This window comes from Thamnophis sirtalis, unplaced genomic scaffold (genome assembly GCF_051295495.1).
Source record: "Thamnophis sirtalis isolate CommonGarterSnake01/CBP01778 unplaced genomic scaffold, rThaSir2_p1.2 scaffold_15, whole genome shotgun sequence".
NCBI classification, from domain to species: Eukaryota; Metazoa; Chordata; class Lepidosauria; order Squamata; family Natricidae; genus Thamnophis; species Thamnophis sirtalis.
The window spans coordinates 13445896-13457397 of NW_028261395.1; the positions used below are offsets into that span (position 1 = coordinate 13445896).

Sequence of the window (11502 nt, forward strand, 5' to 3'; positions counted from 1 at the left end):
TACTACTATTTAAGGAAATATCTCTTCTGCTTTTTAGTTTGGACTTGTGCTGCTAAATTCACTTTTCTAGGAACATCCGAGTTCTTTGAAATTTGATAAATTGTTATAGGTCCACCTTCTGAAACACCTTGCAATTCACTGTACATTGAATCCTCCCCTTGAGGATCACTGAGAAGGTGTCACTGGTCCATAATGTGGTGCTGTGGATAGTTATGGAGGGAACTCATTATGCAAATATTCTGCCAGTCATATAGATCAATAAATCAGAGCTGGAAGGGACCTTGGAGATCTTCTACCCCTGCTGAAGCAGGAGAATCTATACCATTTCAGACAAGTGACTGTCTAATCTCTTCTTTAAAACATTCAGTGTTGAAAAACCCAAAACCTTTGGAGTCCAGTTGTTCCACTGGTTAATTGTTCTTACTATTAGGAAGTTTCTCCTTAATTCAAGATTGTTTTTAAGTGTTACAAGATACTGTAGGTGTCCTCCAAGTCCAGTATATTAACTGCCATGTGACTGAAATTAGGATGTTTGCCTAAAAAGATTATATGATTCATTACTAATTTCTAGTAATGTAGCTCCCTATGAAGATTCTACAGGAATATATATATATATATATATATATATATATATATATATATATATATATATATATATATATATATATATATATATATATATATATATATATATATATATATATATATATATATATATATATATATATATCCTTCTTATGCTCTTTTTAATGAAATCATTAATAAATACTTCTTGGAAAATGTCCATGGTATCAGTTGTTATCCAAAGAAGGTATTTACTGTAAGATAAAAGGACAGAATATTAAAGAAAATTGCTTTTTGGTTTCTCAGATGTGGAAAAATGCATCAAGTGTCCAGATGACAAATATCCAAATGAGGGCAGAGTCCAATGTATCCCCAAAGTTATGGCCTTCCTGTCTTATGAAGAACATCTGGGCATCATCCTGGTCTCTTTTGCCCTGCTCTTGTTCCTGACTACAGTCCTTGTTTTAATTATCTTCATTAAATATGGTGGATCTCCCCTTGTCAAAGCCAACAACCGGGACCTCTCCTACATCCTCCTGGTCTCCCTTCTGCTTTGCTTCTTGTCTCCTTCTCTCTTCATTGGTCAACCAAGGAAAGCCACCTGCCTTCTCCGACAAATGTTTTTCAGCATCATCTTCTCAGTTGCCGTTTCTTCTCTCTTGGCCAAAACCATCACGGTGGTGCTGGCTTTCCTGGCCACAAAACCAGGAAATCGGGTGAAGAGATGGTTGGGGAAGAGTTTGGCCAACTCCATCATCCTGTCTTCTTCTGCTGTCCAAATTATCATCTGCTCCATCTGGCTGGGAGTTTCTCCCCCATTCCCTAACTCTGACCTCCACTCCCAGCCTGGAGAGATCATCGTTCAATGCAACGAAGGGGCTGTTGTCATGTTCTACGTCACCCTCAGCTACATGGGCTTCCTGGCTGCTATCTGCTTCACGGTGGCTTTCCTAGCCAGGAATCTGCCTGGGGCTTTCAATGAAGCTAAGCTTATCACCTTCAGCATGCTGGTCTTCTGCAGCGTCTGGGTGACTTTTGTGCCCACCTACTTGAGCACCAAAGGGAAATACATGGTGGCTGTTCAGGTCTTCTCCATCCTGGCTTCCAGTTCTGGTCTGCTGTTCTGCATCTTCATCCCCAAGTGCTACATTATCCTTCTGAGGCCAGACCTGAACACAAAGGAGCAGCTTACAGCCAGAACAAATGTAAAAACATGAGATATAAGACCATTATGATATTGGAAGAATTGTTAAAGTTTATTTTGTTTGAAAGGAGATATTCTTTCCATTTAGACAATATACAGGAGTCAAAGAAAATATTCATATGTTTCAAAATAGGATATTATTGAATTGTTCTAGCTCCCTTCCTTTTCAACTTAATAAACCTTGCTGAAAGTCATTCAGTGGAATTTGCTGTTCAGCAACAGCTACTGAATGTGACACCTTTAAAAAATAATTCTGCCACTTGTTGCTACAGCTAAAAGTGTTTGTGTGTGTGTGTGAGAGAGAGAGATAGAGAGAGAGGGAAGGAGGGAGGGAGGGAGGAGGAGAAGGAGAGGGAGAGATCAGGAAAAGGGGTGAGGAGGAAGCTGTGGGAACCAAGCACCAGCCTGGTTGCCTGATCCTCTCCCTGAGAAAGCCGGAATGATGTGAAATGCCATGTTTGACTGGCTGTCAGCTGGGGAGGGAAATCTTCATCCCTCTTATAGAATTCTTTCTTCATTTCCTGATAAAACCTCCTTTGCAGAAAGTGTTCAGCAGAAGAGCTGCAGAAGATTCATCCAGGTCCAAGAGGGGGCTGAATAAGAGAGGAGGGACTTCAAGGTTTTTAGGAAGAGGCACCCATGGAACCTCTTCTGCTCTCCAACCACAGAGATTGCAGATCAATTGGGAATCAATGTTTAGGTTTCTGAATGGCTCCTAATCGGGAATAGAATCCCTCTGAAAATTCTATTTTAAAGAGATAAGAGAAGCTCTGATGGATCAGACCAAGATCAGTCTAAGATTCAGTGACCACACAGAGGCCTCTGGTTCTCCCACAAGCAGAAGAAGGCAGAGACTTATGGCTTTGCTCAAGGTGGAACAGACATTTCCCCACAATTTCACTTCCCTCCATCCCACCACCCAATATTGGACACGCAGCCATCTCACACTCTAGGAATCCCCAATTCTGTTATCCAACATTCATCTGAGAAAATATCTCCAAGTTTCAAGCTCCCCCTCCCCTGCTCTGCCCCCCATCAAAAAGGACTGGAGGACTGGAACTCGTGTCTCCTGTTGATTGGCCCAAAGTCAGTCATTTGGCTTTTATTTTGAAGGTGGAATTAAAACTCCCGCGATTGGCAGAAAGTCCCTCAGCTTGGCTTTGATTCCCACCCCAGCAGGCACTCCTTGTCCCTCCAACACAAAAGTCTCTTTCTGCGCACGCGCTTCCCTGATCCCCCAGACAGACAGCTGTCACTCAAGCCCCTGCCCTGCCCCGCTTCCTCGCACCCTGGTCGGGCAGTGCCATCCCCTGCTGGCAGTCTGCCTGAGCCCCCGGCCCTCCCGCCGCCTCGTCCCCGCAGAAGCCTCCTCGGGGCTTGCCGGGAGCCTTGCCAGGGAGCCAGTCGGAGCGCCGAGGGTGAGCGAGGGATCAGACAGGCTTCCTCCCATGGGGGCTGCGGGGATGGTGGGCAGGGGCTCCCTGCGCCTCTTCCCACCCAAGCCACGTCGGGGCTCCGGCTCCAGAGGCTCCTGCGCCCCCGCCCAGGAGAGCGGCTGGAGGATCTGCGGGGGTCGGGGGTGGCCCCAGGACCTGAGAGCCGGAGAAGCCCAGGGGGGTCTGAGCCCACGGGGGACCCCAGGAGGCTACTGGGCGAGACTCTCTCGGCACCTCCCCACCGCAGACTGTGCAAGGCAGGTGGGCGATCGCTGCGGAGGGGGCGACGTGGGAGGAGCGGATCGGGCACCCCCAGTTGCAGGGGGCGGGCGGGGAGAAACGGCGCCCGGCTCCACTCCTGGGGCAGGAGAGGCCAGGAGCAGCGGCTCCAAAGTTGGATGCCCTTGGAAGGGGGGCGGGGGAGGGTGGCAGGGAAGCAAACTTTGTGTGTGTGTGTGTGTGTGTGTGTGTATGTGTGTGTGTGTGTGTGTGAATCTTCCCCCTTTTTAATCTGCATCCAGGTAAAGGGGTCCTTGTTTGTCCCTCTCGCCCCCTTAGTCGCTTCCCTGCTCTTCCTCTGACCCAGCACTTCAGGAGTTCAGGAGTAAGCTGTGCGAACTGTAGTAAAGTAGCAGAAAGAACCCAGAAGGCATGTACAGAAAAATTAATAAACACGGAAACCTTTGCCTTCCAACAATTGGCGACCCACGAAGGGACTCTTAGCTCACCCATCCACCGACCCAGGCCCGAGGAATCACTGCCCTCTTGCCAGCTGTGGATGTTTTCGTCTGCAGGACTTCCACGACTCAGCACAGCTAAAAAGGGTAGTAAAAGGAGATCCGGAGTTTGAACTCTACAGCTCCCTGAAAGGAGGTGAGTACCGTTCCAAATTTTTTTACTTAGGGTAACACGGGGGAGTAAAAGAGTGTGTGCGTGTGCGTGTTTGTGTGTGTGTGTGTGTGTGTGTGTGTGTGTGTGTGTGTGTTGGAAGGCTCAGATCCACAAGTAGCGATCGGAATCCACCTCCCCTGCCTAACCCTCAGCCGCACCTCAGCCTGCTGCTAGTCCGAAAGGGCAGTGACCAGGGTGAGAAAGCAAAGGGGGGGGGGTGTCTTGTTGGGGTGTGGAAACTGATTTGCGAAAAGGGATACCAAGGCAGCCGAGCGGGCAACAAGTGGGGGAAAAATATTGCTAAAAAGTAACGATCCGAGTGGGGGGAAACAAATCCCAGGAAAATCGTACATTGTAGCTAAAGCCCAGAAAAGGTAGAGAAAGGAAAAGAGGAGGTGCGCATACCCGCTGATGACAGAACCCCTCCTGGGTAGCTGTACGGCCGGTCCTCCCGAGTCTTTCCCCAGGACTCGAAAACTGTTGGAAAGTCCCTGCGAGTAAGGGTGCAAAAGACCCCGTGTAGAGGGGCGCGAAGGTTCCCACGGTGAGGAACGTGAAAAGGCCCTCCATAGGGCGCGAAATGTCCCTCCATAGGGTGCGAAAGAGTTCCCTCCGTAGGGCAAGAAAAAGTCCCTTTAAAAGGGAGGGGTGAGAAAAGGTCCCCTAAGGACGCGAATTTTGAAGCGGGAAATACGAAGCGGCAAGCCCGGCTAGGATGAAGTGAGCGCCACATCTGAGCGGGATCATGGGAAGCGGTAGCTCAAGGGCAGCCAGGGAAACCCCCCCTAAGGGAGCTGTTGGGGGGCCTGGGACGAAAAGCAGATGCCCGTCCTGGCCGGAATGAAAAAAAGGAAAGCAAAGGAGATATGTAGAGAATGGGCTTTACTCAAGGATGAAACTGGGAGACCAATTTGGCCAAAGAGCTGTTCATTTAACTTTAAAATCCTGAAACCACTTAGACCTAGAATTAAAGCTAGCCACTTACCCTACTGGTACTGCTGGGCCGAGCTACCTAGACTTAAAGACCCCCCCCTAGAGAAACCTCTGGAGAAAACGGATAAACACCCTGAGAAGGAAGAAACAGGAGTACATTTCATGGCTCCCCTCTTAAGTAAACCAGTACCAGGAAGGAATAGGGGACAGTTAGAGTATGTACTGACACATACCCCATTTTTGGCCTCAGAGCTAGTAATCTGGAAGAGGGACACCCCCACATTCAGGGCCGATCCTCAAACAGTGATACAGACCATAAGGTCCATAGTGGAAAGCCATAACCCCTCATGGGGAGACATGACCCGGTTGCTGCCCGTTCCTTTAACGAAAGACGAACTCCTCAAACTATTTGAAACAACTGAGCTAATTGCCAAACGACCCGTCATAGCTGCGCCGGGGCAAGTAGCCCGGCCAAGGGTTGCTTGGCCCCTACACTGTCCCGATTGGGATTATAACGATGCAAATCACTGGGATGAATACAGTAGGGCGAAGAAAAACCCAATAGAGGCCCTAGAGGAAATAGGGACGGAGCCCCTCAACTGGGCTGAATTTCAAAGGGTCACACAGAGAGAAGTGGAAAATCTGGATGCCTTCTGGGTACGCTTGTCGGAAGCAGCCACCACATATGCCCGCCCAGACCTCCACTGTCAGAAAGATCAAAGAATATTGGCCTCGGCGTTTGTCAATCAATCAGCTGATGACATCCATGAGCATTTTCACTAGTGGGAGTGCCAGGGCTAGCAGTGCGAATTCCAGAAGTTTCAATAGCCTGGCATGTACCCCAGCAAAAGGTTTAAGTTCGACTTCCCAGGCGCTGGATGCCTTGAACAGAGAGCTGCGACAAGTTAGAGAGGCCACCTTGGAGAATCGTGCAGCAATAGACTTCCTATTGTTGAAACATAACAATGGATGCACAGAATTCAGAGGGCTGTGCTGCTTCAATCTAGATCAAAGCTCTGAAATTGTAGAGAAGGGCATCCACCACTTAAAAGAATCGGCTCAGAATATAGGCCATGACCCACCCTGGTCATGGATTTATTCCTGGCTACCAGACTTCCATTGGCTAAAAGTACTCCTGGCAGGAATCGTCGCAGCCTGTGTCATAGGAGCCCTCATGCCTTGTCTCTGCCATTGCATTCCCCCTTGTCTAGCCTGCTTAAGGACCTGCCAACCCTCTCAAGCCCCACAAAGGACAACCAAACATCGCCAAGCAGCCCTCAGGATGATCCAGATAGACCAGGACTTTCAAGGATACCCAGACGAGGCACCCAACGATACTGAGGGGCAAAAATAATTGACATCAATTATTTTGCCCCAGTTCAGAATGAGGGATTGTACTAAGGTAGCAGAAATAACCCAGAAGGCATGTACAGAAAAAAATCAATAAACACGCAGCCAGGAGCCACAGCCAGAGAAAGCCCCACACGTAGCCAGGAAAAGGTTACACTCAGTCACAAAAGGAACATGAGATAATAGGATTAGGAAGTTGGGGAAAAACCCCCAAGTCTAGCAATGACCAGTCGGAATAACACAAACACAAAATCCAATCCCAAGATAACACAAACGTCATGACTATTTACATAGAGCAGACACCTTGGTATAAGCGCCCAAACAGGAAAACACCCTCCTCCGCGTGTCTTAGGACAGGATTAGCCCAAGGACGAGACACCGGACGGACGAAATCCGAAGACAAGAGAATCAAGATCAGAACAATCATCCGGAATAAAAGAACTTTATAAAATCCGAATTTACACAAGAGCCTGAAGCAAGAAAATCTGTATAAAAGGGGAAACCAAACTGTATATGGTCTGCTGCAGACCCAGGAACGACAGAGCTGTGTCTCATCCTTCCTATTCGTTCTTTCTTCAATAAAAACTCATAACTTCCAGGCAGCTGTCTTCACGAAACTTTCTTTTAGCCTCGGTGGTGACTCCCAGCTGGGAACAGACCGGAAACCTTTGCCTTCTAGCTTAGTGGAGCTTCCATATGAAGAGGCAGTCTACAACAAAAGAGCCAAAAGATGAGAAATAGGCAGCTTTGGTGATCTGTTGGTAGCTTCCCGGAGGCCTTCGGCTGGTGTTGATTTGTGTAGGAAAGGTGGAGAAGGTGAGCTTGGATCCCAAGTCATCTCCTTGGGATTCTACTGGTTTGATGATGTCATCCTTCCAGCTCAACTGTCTGTTAACTGTCAATCATCTGAGTGAAGACGGCTTTCAGGAGGCAAGTAGTCTTCGGAAGGGCTCCTGGGCTCTTCCCAATTTTGTAGCCATCTTCTCAGAGGGTGGGAAATTTCACGGGTGGGAACAGCCGTTTCTTATCTTCTTAGGAAAGAAAAACTGTCCCCAATTTTTTTTCAGGGCAGTTTTCTCTTTAATTCCTAATTGGCACGAAGAGCCTGGTTTAATTACTTTCCATATGATTAGATCACATAGCATCTTTATTTATTTGTTTGTTTGTTTGTCAAACATGTACAAGATGACAAGTATAGGTATGAAGATAAACAAGGGAACAAAGGAAATAAATACAGATAAATGGGGACAGTAAGACAGGGACGGTAGGTGTGCTGGTGTGCTTATGCACGCCCCCTTTACAGACCTCTTAGGAATGGGGTGAGGTCCATAGTAGACCTCTGAATTAAGAAAACCTTCTTAAAATTAGATCAACTCAACATATCTAGTCATGTAAAACCAAAACCAGGTTAAAAGGGAGGAGCTCAAGCCAAGAGTATTATTTTCCCACTCTGGTTTCTTGAGTCAGGGAGATTCTGGAAAACAGGCTTCAGTTGTTCCCTTTACTTACATCCCTTTTTCTCTCTTCTAGGGCATTTCTCAGCTGCTTCTCCTGTTTCGGAGGGAGAAGGGAGAAGGTGAAGGGCCCAGCAGCTGATGCTCCCAGTTCTCCAGCCTGCCGACTGGAGGACGTCACCAAGGCTCCCAAGAGGACATTTGTGACTTTTACTGTGGATGTGGAGCTGCAGAAAAAAGAGCGATGTGGTGAGTTGACGTTTTGGATTGGGCTGGAACATTGAGAGGAAAAGGGAAGGATTTCCTTTAGTCATGGACACCTAGATGTAGGGATATGCAGAACACAGACCTGCATCTTTGCAGATTCCAGGTGTCACAGAGGGAGGGGTCAGAGGCCAGGCTGTTCCTGACCCACTAATCCCTCCTTCTGCAGCTTCTGCCTCTATGTTGACTCCCCACAATCGGCTCTTTTCCTTCCAATTGGCTCTTCTCCTTCCAATTGGCTCTTCTTCTTTCCATTGGCTCTTCTCCTTTCCATTGGCTCTTCTCCTTTCCATTGGCTCTTCTCCTTTCCATTGCCTCTTCTCCTTTCCATTGGCTCTTCTCCTTCCAATTGGCTCTTCTCCTTCCAATTGGCTCTTCTTCTTTCCATTGGCTCTTCTCCTTCCAATTGGCTCTTTTCCTTCCAATTGGCTCTTTTCCTTCCAATTGGCTCTTCTCCTTTCCATTGGCTCTTCTCCTTTCCATTGGCTCTTCTCCTTCCAATTGGCTCTTCTCCTTTCCATTGGCTCTTCTCCTTTCCATTGCCTCTTCTCCTTTCCATTGGCTCTTCTCCTTTCCATTGCCTCTTCTCCTTTCCATTGGCTCTTCTCCTTCCAATTGGCTCTTCTTCTTCCAATTGGCTCTTCTCCTTTCCATTGGCTCTTCTCCTTTCCATTGGCTCTTCTCCTTTCCATTGGCTCTTCTCCTTTCCATTGGCTCTTCTCCTTTCCATTGCCTCTTCTCCTTTCTATTGGCTCTTCTCCTTCCAATTGGCTCTTCTCCTTCCAATTGGCTCTTCTCCTTTCCATTGGCTCTTCTCCTTTCCATTGGCTCTTCTCCTTTCCATTGGCTCTTCTCCTTCCCATTGGCTCTCCTTCTTTCCATTGGCTCTTCTCCTTCCCATTGGCTCTCCTTCTTTCCATTGGCTCTTCTCCTTCCAATTGGCTCTTCTCCTTCCAATTGGCTCTTCTCCTTTCCATTGGCTCTTCTCCTTTCCATTGGCTCTTCTCCTTTCCATTGGCTCTTCTCCTTTCCATTGGCTCTTCTCCTTTCCATTGGCTCTTCTCCTTTCCATTGCCTCTTCTCCTTTCCATTGCCTCTTCTCCTTCCAATTGGCTCTTCTCCTTTCCATTGGCTCTTCTCCTTCCCATTGGCTCTCCTTCTTTCCATTGGCTCTTCTCCTTCCAATTGGCTCTTCTCCTTCCAATTGGCTCTTCTCCTTTCCATTGCCTCTTCTCCTTTCCATTGCCTCTTCTCCTTTCCATTGCCTCTTCTCCTTTCCATTGGCTCTTCTCCTTTCCATTGCCTCTTCTCCTTTCCATTGGCTCTTCTCCTTTCCATTGCCTCTTCTCCTTTCCATTGGCTCTTCTCCTTCCCATTGGCTCTTCTCCTTTCCATTGGCTCTTCTCCTTCCAATTGGCTCTTCTCCTTCCAATTGGCTCTTCTCCTTTCCATTGGCTCTTCTCCTTTCCATTGGCTCTTCTCCTTCCAATTGGCTCTTCTCCTTCCAATTGGCTCTTCTCCTTTCCATTGGCTCTTCTCCTTTCCATTGGCTCTTCTCCTTTCCATTGCCTCTTCTCCTTCCAATTGCCTCTTCTCCTTTCCATTGGCTCTTCTCCTTCCCATTGGCTCTCCTTCTTTCCATTGGCTCTTCTCCTTCCAATTGGCTCTTCTCCTTCCAATTGGCTCTTTTCCTTCCAATTGGCTCTTCTCCTTTCCATTGTCTCTTCTCCTTCCAATTGTCTCTTCTCCTTCCAATTGGCTCTTCTCCTTTCCATTGGCTCTTCTCCTTCCAATTGGCTCTTCTCCTTCCAATTGGCTCTTCTCCTTTCCATTGGCTCTTCTCCTTTCCATTGGCTCTTCGGCAAACCTTGAAGATGGTTCGGTGGCACTTATTCACATCTTGGTGAGTGGGCAGGGAGAATATAGAGCAAGGTTTGCCTGGGGCCTCAGTGAGAAGATGCCTCATGGCCAGGAGACTCCACCAGCTCTGTCAACCAGAGAAATCTTTCATCTGGGGGAGAGATGAAAACGCTGCTGAGCACCTGCATCTCCTTATCCAGATTTTCCCAAAAACGACAGGATTCGAAAGAAGAAGATCCTCTTCACCAAAAGGGAGATCAAAAGTGAAGAGAACATACTCCATCAAGCTGCCTGTCATAAAAGGGACCGACAGAGGAGCCAGAAACTATGGGAAGAGGTCCAGGAGAGGATGAAGAAGACAGACTAACCAGTAGGTACCCCTTGGAATTAGAGGGCCCCATAGCTAAGCTTTTCTCCTTGGTGTGAATCCCAGTCTCAATGGGGTGCAAAATATTCCCTGGGATGGAGAAAGAATCAAAAGGGTTTCCCCCTCCCTTTCTGAAAGGGAGAACACAGGGGACCCTGGGAGAAAGACACCCCACAGCCTCCCAAACTTAGAACCTGACTCTTTTCCATTGCAGCAGGAACGCAGCAGCATCCAAGGCCTCTCTTCCATCGCCACTCTGTTTAGGCAGAAGCAGAGTGGGCAAATGGCAAACAAACAGATCCCATCTCTGAAGCTCTTTCCACCCTTCCTGCATCTCCTGTTCAGGGTTTCTCCCTCTGGGAAGCCAGGTGAAGCTCTCCCTGCAGCTCCCACCAAGTCCTCACATTCAGATGGTTTCTCCCTTCTGAAGCCTTTCCTTGGAAAGAAGAGAAGGACTCAATGTGAAGATCTTTCCACATTCCATGCATTGTTCTGGTTTCTTCCTGAGGGGATCCTTTGATGGGAAGGAAGGGATCTCCTCTTCCTGAGACTCTTTCCAGCCTTCGATCATTGAAATGGCTTCTCCTCTTGGTTCTTTGGCTGCTTTTTCTCCTTTGGGGTCCTCATTTAGTTGGAGGGGACTCTCCTCCCAGGTCAAGTACAGTTCCTTGCGAAGACATCAGATTTGGCTCTGAATAATTCTCATCAACTCCTAGACTGAAATAAAGAAAATCCCATTAAAATACAAGAAGGAGAGATCTGTCTATCTACTTTGTGTGTCTTCTTTTACCAGCAATAATGTATTTCTTCTCTTTCAATTTGTTGAAATTTGGATTGTTTTCATTTTGACTCTGTCCCAGACAATTTAAGATATCCTTGCTAGGCCATTTGTGCATTTCACAACAGACACAGGTTGGTTTTTGTTTCTAAGTGGGTCCCGCTTCCATTAGGCTTAGAAAAGGAGAGAGGTCAGGAAAGATTGGATTCAAGGGAAAAAAGCGGGTGGTAAACTCCATCTAAGGCTAAATACCGGCACGAGACCGATAGTTGACAAATACCATAAGGGAAAGTTGAAAAGGACTTTGAAGAGAGAGTTCAAGAGGGTGTGAAACCGTTAAGAGGTAAACGGGTTGGGTCCATGCAGTCCGCCCGGAGGATTCAACCCGGCGGCCGAGGTCA

General features: G+C 47.6%; 1 long non-coding RNA gene across 2 annotated transcripts; it reads left to right on the top strand.

Annotated features, from left to right (window-relative positions):
* Window positions 1-3045: 3045 nt before the first annotated feature.
* On the top strand, window positions 3046-11249 carry LOC148042481 (uncharacterized). 2 transcript variants are annotated; one of them, XR_015695110.1, is made up of 5 exons: window positions 3046-3186; window positions 3763-4077; window positions 7909-8081; window positions 10157-10326; window positions 10538-11249. It is a non-coding gene; the product is annotated as an uncharacterized LOC148042481 (long non-coding RNA). The 2 variants fall into 2 exon arrangements; XR_015695111.1 differs by having other exon boundaries at window positions 10176-10326; window positions 10538-11248.
* The last annotated feature ends 253 nt before the right edge of the window (window positions 11250-11502 follow it).